Raw genomic sequence first — 10,727 nt, forward strand, 5'->3', positions numbered from 1 at the left:
ATCACTCCTCGTGATCTGTGAGTGAGCAGATAAGCTATGGGCCTGCTAGGGTTCTCATCCAGGGGAAACTGTCCCCTGAGGGTAGTTTACAGGGGTAATTGTGGGGGATAAGTTTGCTTTATGATTGGGTTCTCCAATTCCTACTCTTCCAATTACATCCTAAACGAGAGGTACAAGGAGCATTAGGCAGGGGGTTAGACCTAAGGCAAGAGGAAGTGAGGGCCTCAGGATGTGGAGAACCTTAAAGGTTACAGCAATAGTGAAAGCGAGTATGAAGCACAAATAAGGAGGACGAGTAGCAATTGAGGTCAGAGTGGCCTTTCTGAAATGCCCTTATGAAAGGTGGAATAGTTTGTGGTGACTTTCAGGTCAAGAGCATGGTCCTAGGAAGTGGTGTCTGGGCTAAAGTGAAGAAGAAAGTAAATTGGTGATGGAGAACTAAGGAAGGCGGAGCTTGGCCATCCATGAGACTTGAATCCCACCCAAGACTGAGACAGAGAGAAGGGCTCAACCATGGTCACCAATGAGTGAGGAAGAGCAGATCAGGAAGTCTGCCTCATCCTCAGATAAACAAGGTTCCAGAGATGCGAGCCCGAGTTGAGAAGTCAGGGGGTCCAGATGGCTCAAGGAAAGGGCTTGAGAATGAGGATGTGAGTGGGAAACATAACAGGAAGAGAGGGAACAGCAAGCTTTGTTTGGGGTGAAACCATGGGGCTTACAGCTGCAGATCCCTGATAAAAATAAGCATGTGTGGCAGAGGGCATTCAGTCTGGATAGACTCCCGTGGCCTCGTCACTGCAGGTGTGCTCTGCGCACTCCCACCACCAGCAGCAGCAGCAGCATCTGAGAGCTGATGTCAGGCCCCACTCCAGGCCGACTGCTCAGGTTCACATTGTACAAGCTCCCCAGGTTCACATTGTACAAGCTCCCTATCCTAGAGTATCACACACTTAATCCAGCTGTGGCCTAGGAGGAATGCCATGCGGTTATTACATGTACCTGGATACTCTTCTCTTCCAGGTCCAGAGGGGACTGTTGCATTGACTTCTAGTATATGAAACTAGATGTTAGGGGGCATTACAAATGAGCCATCGGGTACATGGTCAGTCACACGTGGATGGGCCTGGACTGCTGTGATGGCGTTGGAGAAGCTGGTCTATTGTGCTTGTGAATGGCTGTTGGTTGGGGATAGTGTGGTTGAAGGGAATTTAAGCCAGTTGCATGTATGGGCAGAGTAACTGACTGAAGGCAGTAAGCAAAAAGAAAGCCCAAAATATCTCCCCATTGGTTCTGTTTGCTTGGTGTCTGACATCCCACATATCTCCCTCCAGCAGCTGAGTCCACAGATATTTGCTGTGCACTAGTATGAACCAGGGGCCAGGCAGACACTCCTTCCAGTTTTCAGAGCCTTTGCATAAACTCTATTACATTTTCACTTTATTCTCATAACCGCCTTTTGAGGTCAATAGGGAAGGGGCTTACAATTTCAGATTCCAATGAAAATAAGGATGTGGAGCTGCTCAACTATCTCTTATACACAAACCTTAAGGATTTGCCCCAAATCACACAGCTCATAAGTGACTGAGCAGGGATTTTAATTTAGATGTTCTGATTTCAGTCTGTCTCTGCAGAAAAGGGGGGTTATTTTATGAAGGGGCTTAATACTTATTTCATAGACATAAGAGTTTGGTGAGCCCTGAATGTTTGTAAAGTGTTTGATTTCCTAATTATATGAACATGAGAGTTTGAAATGCAGAATGAGGCCCCTTTCAGGGATAATCTTCTCTCCCCATCCTCTCCAACCCTCTCATGGATATAACACACAAAGCGAGAAGCGGCACAGAAAGCAGGCCGGCCCGATTCAGTTGACTTATCTGGGGCAGTGTGCAGAGAAGGCCTGGTTTCCTTTGTGGAGAGAGAGAGCACACAGGAATAGCTTAGCCACTGCTTTTCTGCTTCCTCACCTTGCGGGATGTCAACTTTATAAACACCACCATCTGGTCACTCTGATTCTAAGATGAACGCGTATCACGCTAAATACATTGCTTGCAGGAGTCTTAATTTTTAAAACAAGAAAATGTGGGTGGAATGACCCAGCTCACCTTACCATGCCCAGACTCTCTGCACCTCCTTCCCCACGTGCCCCTCGCTGTCCACCTGGACTCCACTGTAGTCAGAGAGACTGGGCTGGGAAGGCAGTGGAGGGAGGCTCAAAGCCTCTTTATCAGGAGTGTGTGTGTATATGTGTGGTGTGTGTGTGTGTGTGTGTGTGTGTGTGTGTGTGTGTTGTTAATTTTTTTTTTACTACAGTTTGAATCAGTGATGGCGAACCTATGACACGCGTGTCAGCACTGACACGCGTAGCCATTTCTGATGACACGCGGCCGCATGCTGAGGATGAAACATTTGCTGCTCCTGAGGATGAAACATATGCGACTAGAGTCTTGGAGTTAGTTTTTTCCTCAAAGTGACACACTACCCGAGTTATGCTCAGTTTTTTGGCGAAGTTTGACACACCAAGCTCAAAAGGTTGCCCATCACTGGTTTGAGTTCAAAACTATTTTGTATTAGTTTCAGGTGTACAGTACAGTGGTTAGACCATTTTACAAAGTGTTCCCCCCAATATTTCCAGTACCCACCTTGCACCATACATAGTTATTGACGACTATATTCCCTGTGCTTTCCCTTACAATCTCATGCCTATTTTGTAACTACCAATTAGTACCGATCCCATCACCTTTTTCACCCTGCCCCCCAACAGTCCTCACTCTGGCATCCATCAGTCTGTTTTCTGCATCTGTAACACTGTTTCTAGTTTTTTGTTTTTGTCTTTGTTTTTGTTGTTGTTGTTGTTTAGGTTCCACATATAAGTGATATCATATGGTATTTGCATCTGTCTTTCTCTGTCTGGCTTATTTTACTTAGCATAATACCCACTAAGCCTACCCAACCTGTCGCAAATGGTAAGACTTTATTCCTTTCTATGGCTGAGTAACATTCATTATCTAAAGTCACAGGAGCTGCCGAAACCGGTTTGGCTCAGTGGATAGAGCGTCGGCCTGCGGACTGGAAGGTCCCAGGTTCGATTCCGGTCAAGGGCATGTACATTGGTTGCGGGCACATCCCCTGGTGGGGGGTGTGCAGAAGGCAGCTGGTCGATGTCTCTCTCTCATCGATGTTTCTAGCTCTCTATCTCTCTCCCTTCCTCTCTGTGAAAAATCAATAAAATATATTTAAAAAAAAAAAAAAATAAAGTCACAGGAGCTACTAACTGGTGGGACTGGGATTAAAACTCAGATATATCTATCAGGAAACCCCTTAACTCCCATAAGTCTTTTACAAAAAGAAAGTAGGGAGGGGTCTTTATTATAGAACCTTGCATTTTTTTCATGGCACTTTATAGTGTTCAACATATTTTTTGAGTCTCATACTAACTCTGTAAATAAGGCAGAGAAGGTCTTTTTTCCATTTTACAGATGAGGAAACTAACATCCAGACAGGTTAAGTGATTGGCCAATGTCCCCGAAGGGGTAAATACTGGAACAGGGATAAGAATGTAGGTCTTCTGCCTGGCTTGCGTGGCTCAGTGGTTAAGCATCAACCTGTAAACCAGGAGGTCATGGTTCAATTCTCGGTCAGGGTACATGCCTGGGTTGCGGCTCGATCCCCAGTAGAGGGCGTCCAGGAGGAAACCAATTGGTGATTCTCTCTCACCATTGATGTTTCTATCTCCCTCTCCCTTCCTCTCTGAAATCAATAATTGTTTTTTTTTAAAAATGTAGGTCTTCTGACTCCAAACCCTACATGATATCCACTCCCTTCACAGCCTCTCCATTTAGGCAAAGAACCATATGGCAGAAGAGACCTGAGTAATCACTAATTCTACATCCCTCTTTTTTCATTTGCAAAAACTAAGATCCAAAGAAGGAGAATTACTTAACCAAGTTCACCCAATTAACCAAGAACAGAGTTGGCACCAGAAATCAGATTCCTGATATTCACAACTTAGTAATATTTTTATTCTTTCCAAAAAAGAAATTTGCAAGTGAAATAACCGATAAGAGAAACATTTGAAGGAAACCTTTTTCAGTTGCTTTGGAAGCATGGAAGAGGCCTCAAGATGAAGAACTTGGTGTCTTCAGGTCTATCTTCAACCACACAGCATTTACTAAGAGATTTTGTTTAGAGACAAAAAATATTAATTGATCGTTAATATTATGGCTATGAAATTAAAAAATAATTTGCCCTTGGTGTCCATGTAGAGCTTTATATTAAAGATGTTATTTTATGTAAGCTGTCTTAGCTTTAAAGGACAGTTTCTTTGAAGGTTGGGAAACTTGATCCTGGGTTCCAAGACTGAATGAGTCATTACAGCATCCAACACTAGAGGGCGCGCCATAAGAGGATGGCTGCACGGACTCCCAGGAAGCCACCTGAGCAGCAAGCAGGAGACAGGCAAACCGAAGACAAGCAAGGAAGTAAGCAGTAAATAGAAACAGTAATTATGCTGGGACCAGACATCACTAGTCACATGATAGGTTATGAAAAGGTGGTGTGTGTGTGTGTGTGTGTGTGTGTGTGTGTGTGTGTGTGGTTGGTTTTTTGTTACTGGTTTTAATATAGGCTTGGTCCAGAATAGCATTGCTTTTTCACATATATACCAGTTGATCTTCACAGCCCTGAAAACTTGGAATCATTGTCTTTACTTTATAGATCAAGAAATCGAGGTTCAGTGAAATTAAGTGAGGTGTCCAAATCATAAACGCAAAACTCTTTATATGACTAATAAATAACCCTCCTTCCAACAACGTTTTCACTGCACTAGGGCTTTTCCTACTGAACACCAGTTAATAATTTCCTATTGTCTAATTAAATGCCTTTCATTTGTAACATTTCTTTAGCTAAAACTTTGTTATTCCACAATCTTGCTCTTCCACTCCAGCCACTCCCATATGTTTGCTGTGCCCTGTACACAGCTTTTTGGATCACTAATGACTGTATTCCAACCTCACCGATCAGAAACCTCCTCCCTTTTCTTCCCTCGCCTCTGAGACCACCATGCTCCAAGGTCTGGGTCCTTTCCCCTGGGCCTCACACAACTCTCTCTGCTCCTGACTGTAGGTAGGGGGTTGTGGAACCGTAGGAGGTGCTCAATAAAGACTGGTTCACAGTGGTCTTCAAAACTCACTGGCCATCAGAATCGCCCCGGGTGAGAATGTATTCACACTCCTACATTACATGGTCTGACATGGTTTGCGATCTGCTGCTTTCTTACGACATTTCCTCAAGTTGCCTCATTTCTGTACATTTTGTTTCTCAAGAGTGGGAGCTCTGTTTCCCTTTCATTAGATCCCTGTTGGGTTGGCAGTCTTCCATCACCTCTCTCTGCCTAAAACATAACTTCTTCTCTGTATCCTTACCTGTGCAGCTGCCACTCCTCTCCATGACTCAGTGTATGTTCCTCCAAGCGACCCTATTTTCTGGGTCTGGGTGAGGCACCCCTGCTGCCTGTTCCTGGGGCAGCCACGCCTCTCCCGGCGGAGCGGGCACATGCTGCACACATCTTTCTCTCTCCTGCACATGCCGTTCCGTGTTTCCTTAGTCACTTTATTCCAGCCTCACCTACTAGATACTTGCTGTGTCCCTTTGTGGGGCCGGAACTTTGGTTTTCATATCATTATTGTACCTCAGGGTCAAATGGGGCACCCAGGGGGTGGCCAAGGTGAGTGGTAAAGCCCAAGTTATGTCACCTGCTTCGTTGTCCCTGAGGGTCCAAGTCATTTCAACCCAACACATTTGTAGTGGGTGCCTTCTGGGTGACGGGCATTCTGTCACCCAGACATGGGGAAGCAAAGCTGGGTAAGACACAGGCCCTGAGCTTGAGGGTGTGATATTTAAAGTGAAACCTTTCTGTGATCTGTATGCCAGTATGTTTAACTATTAATAGGCAATAAGAGATGATACTGTTTCACTCTCAGGAGAGTTCAAATGACTCTGAGTCTTATACTTGCCACATAATGTGAGAAATCTTAAAAAGCCATGAGGCATAATGGGGAAAAAAGCCAGGCTTTCAAGCCTCCCAAACCAGGTTGAAACACCAGAGCTGCCGGGAGCCTTGGCTACATGTGTAAAGTAGGCCTAATGATAATAATCTATATATATAAAAGCCTAAGCGACTCGAATGACCAGTCTACCAGTCGCTATGACACGCACTGACCACTAGGGGGCAGATGCTCAATGCAGGAACTGCCCCTGGTGGTCAGTGTGCTCCCACAGCCAACCTCCCACAGTGGGCCAACCTTCCACAGTCTCTTCCCCCACCAGCCCTGATCGGCCCCGATCAGGCTGGCTGGCCAACCTCCTGCAGTCCCTGCAGTCCCTCTTCCCCCCGCCCCCCCACCCCCCTGGCCGGCTGGTCCCGATTGCCTCGATAGGGACTGGGCGAGATGGCCCCGATTGGCCCCGATCACCGGCCAGGCTGAGGGACCCCACCAGTGCACGAATTTGTGCACCGGGCCTCTAGACTATATATATAGTCATATATATATATATATGTGTATGTGTGTGTGTGTGTGTGTGTGTGTATATATATATATATATATATATATATATATATATATATATATATATATCAGCCAAGTGGCCAAACGGCGGAACGACCAGAATGACTGGTGGCTATGACGCGCACTGCAGTGGCCAACCGGCCCAATCGAAGGCGGGGCCAGCCAGCCAACTGCCCACTGCCTTTCCCCCCTGCTGGCCCCATCCCCAATTGGCGCCCCCCATCTCAATCACTGAAGTGTGACCTTCAGTGATTCTAAGTAAGTAAATGCTCTCCAGCCTTCATAGACCAGGAACCTGAATGATGAGTGGTCAGGAGGAAAACTGCTCATAGTCTGGACCATCAGTCAGGTGTCCAGGAGAGGTGCCCAGCACAACTACCATCTTCCCCACCCCAAATCACCCCCCACCCCCCACCCCGATGCAGTCAGGTGTCCAGGAGAGGTGCCCAGCACAACCACCATCTTCCTGTGTTCTCTCTCCACTGCTTACTACCAAAGAGGGCAGCCACATCACACCACAGACGCTCTTTAGAGGTTTTGTCAGCAGGGAACTAAACCGCATTACCTGTCTAGGGAGAGGCTTAGAAACGGAAGCTGTAAGTGATCCTGACACTAAAGAGCCTTTGAAGCTTTAACTCATCTGAAAGCCAACTGCAAACATGTATACACCCTGCAAAGATCTTTGACACTAATAACTTCCCACCCCCACCCAGCTCCGCCCCTGATCAGCCCCCGCAACCCTGAACTGGGGGTGGGCAGCTGGACCACACCCATGCACAAATTTGTGCACCAGGCCTCTAGTAATAATAATAATAATAATAATAATAACAACCCTGGCTTATGATAGCAGTGGTTAACATTATTGAGCACTGTTCCAGGTACTCTGCTAAGCACTTCCCTGCATTAAATGTATTTAATCCTTTCAATTGTCCAATATAATTCACATACTTCTATTTGAGGAAACTGGCTCTGAGAGACTAACTTGCCTAAAGTAACCCCCAATAACAAATGATGCTGCCAGGATTTGAACCTGGGACTGACCGATGAATAAATGAGATAATGTGAGGACAAGCCTGGCCTGATGCCTGGCAGATAATAAGCCTCTGGAAATGGCTTGTGATAAATGGTTTGTAATATTCTTTTTTTAAAAATATATTTTATTGAATTTTTACAGAGAGGAAGGGAGAGGATAGAGAGTTAGAAACATCGATGAGAGAGAAACATCGATCAGCTGCCTCCTGCACGCCCCCCACTGGGGATGTGCCCGCAACCAAGGTACGTGCCCTTGACTGGAATCGAATCCGGGACCCTTCAGTCCACAGGCCGACGCTCTATCCACTGAGCCACACCAGTTAGGGGGGCGGTTTGTAATATTCTTATTGCGCTCAAGAAGTGAGGCCCACAGGATGCTGCTGTTGGGGGGGTTACTCTGAGGATGGTTGTGTAGGGAAGTGAGCAGGGCTGGGTCCCTGAGCCCCTGGCACCACCGCTGCTTGAACTCCTCTTGCATGCCACTCCCCGGACACGGAGTCATCACCCCATACCGCCCACCCTGGGGAAACCCAGCACCTTAGGGTTAGAAAGGCCTCACAGATCACCCAGTCAGGGCACCCATCTGGTGCATGCATCCTCCTACCTCATCTCTGCCAAGTGGCTGTCCCTACTTTCCTTCCGGTCTTGACCTTACTGCCCATCTGCACATACCTCCTCATTGCTCTTGAGCAGGGCGGGCAGGGGTGGTGCCCAAGCCCCAGGTGTCATCTCTGGACAACCCTTTCAGAATCATCTGAATCAGCCCCAGGCATTCCTGCCTGGAGCGGGGAGTAGCAGGGACAAGACCTTGGGAGAGGCTGGAGCAGAATGAGTCACTGGTTCCCGTTCCCACTTCACTCTCGTGTCCCCAGGAGGCAAGGAGAGGCAGGCAAGTGCCACGTGTTTATGAATCCAAATTAACACTGGCCCAGGCAGGGGAGGTCCTGAGCCGTGGGGGACTGGCGTGGTTGCACCCCCACTGAGAGCTGGCAGGGGCGGTCAGCAGGGCTAGCTCAGCTCTGGCATCCCGAAGGCGAGGGGCACACAAACCTGAGCACACGGGGTCTGGACGCTCTACTTCCACACTTCCGGCTGGCACAGGCCCTCCTGAAAGCTCCCTCCCGGCTACAGAGAGCTCACCCATGACTAATTTCAGCTCCAGAGCTGTCCTCGCCTTTCCTTTCACCAACACGAGGCCTGGGGAGGGAGGTGTCAGCATAGCATTTCCTGCTGCCTGAACCCTCTGGTTGAGCTCGCAGCACAGAGGATATCGGTGAGGGCAAGTGAATAAAATGCCGCTTCCTGCTGTATTCATACACGGCCTATGCGTTGTCTTGTTTCCCGTTTTCTCCCAGCCCACAGCCGGCAAGACCTTCCCATCCCGATCCACCGGTCTTCTTCAAAGCGCTGGTGCCTCAGAATGAAACAGACCACAGTCCTGACATCCTGGTGGTGTACTCAGGAACCTAGTACCATTTGGTAGCTTGTGTCTTTAAAGGGGCGATGAAAGCAAAACTGAATTGAATGAGTGTGAGTCCATTCTCAGAACCCCTGCTGTGCCGCCCAAGGCCCTTCTCACCTAGTGCACCTCACCCCACCTCTGCTCTCCCCTCCCATTGGGGTCCAGCGGCTCCTGCAGGGCTTTGAATTTCAATTGCGAAAACCCTCGCCATCTCATCACCAGTTTTCCTAACAACCAATGCTTTCATTGCCTCTAAGACTTGTGCTGAGGCTATTTTTAACTTGTCCTTTCTTTAAAAAAAAAAAAAAAAAATGACACTGAAGGAGTTTAATGAGCCCCACTTAGCATTTTCGAGAAAAAGAAATTTTGCGACCAAAAAGTGCTACAGAACACCGAGCTGGCTGGCACACCTCTTACAGCCAGCCTCCCCTCTTCCACGCAATTTGGTTTATTTTTGGACAGCAGCCTCCACACATCACAAACATGCCACACCAGGGTTTATCGTTAACTTGCAAGGAGGAGGAGACTTAGGTGAGAGGCTGGGAAAAAGAACTCCGGGTTGCAGAGGGCAGGGTGGGGGGGAGGGAAGAGTTCCTGTGTGATGGGAAATCCTAAACTGCTTTCGGCACCTCTCACCCACAGGGCTCTTGGCTTCTCACCAGCCGGTAGTATGAATGATACGCACACATGGGAGAAAGAGTGGGATTTCAGATCTTGGTTAGTTTGATGTATCTCTCTCTCTCTCTCTCTCTCTCTCTCTCTCTCTCTCTCTCTCTCACACACACACACACACACACACACACACACAACAACAACAACAACAACAACAACCAACCACAACAAACAGCAAACCTAAAAGAGCGTTCAAGTAAGATATTATGGCGATAAATATCTCAGCCATTCATCCCCCCCAAACCCCAGAGTCCCTGGGGTCAAGCGGATTCCAGGAAAAGGTTCTCAGCTGTTCTGCAGGGCAAGAAGTCCAACTCCCAAGTTATTGCACGGCCCCCAGCAGGGTCAAAGCAGCCAGGGCATGGCCATTTGCTCTCTGGACTTTGAAGCATCCTGGAGGCCTTTCGGGCGTGAAAGCACAGCCCAGTCTCCCCGGTGCTAACACCCAGCCATGCGATTGTCCGAAAGCCCGCCCAGCCAGGGCACATGCATTCTCAGCTGGGGCTTGGCCATGACTTTACCTGGGGACTGGCAGCGAATGCTCCCTGGCCTGAAGTTTCTGCACGCAGCGAGAGGCACATGAATACACAGTTTGTAGCTGCTATGTCGACGGTCTGAGGATAAGAGAAAGAGAAGCTTAGACTTCAGCAGCGGGAAAATGTCCTCCTTGGATAAACAGCCCACTCTCTCTGAAATGAGATGGTGTTATAATGTACCATTCTTTAGAATCCATGCTATTTCAAGCATTCCATATCTTAGAAGGTAAGAGTGCTTTCTCAGAGCCAGATAGAATGTTGTTGGACCATCTTGGTTAAATGAAAAGGTTTTCAGGATTCTGAGAAATAAAGGATAAATTTGCAGATAACAGGAATTCTTTTTATTTTTTATTTTTTAAAATATACTTTATTGATTTTTTACAGAGAGGAAGGGAGAGGGATAGAGAGTTAGAAACATCGATCAGCTGCCTCCTGTACACCCCCCACTGGGGATGTGCCCGT

Source organism: Eptesicus fuscus, chromosome 9 (genome assembly GCF_027574615.1).
Source record: "Eptesicus fuscus isolate TK198812 chromosome 9, DD_ASM_mEF_20220401, whole genome shotgun sequence".
Lineage (NCBI taxonomy): Eukaryota > Metazoa > Chordata > Mammalia > Chiroptera > Vespertilionidae > Eptesicus > Eptesicus fuscus.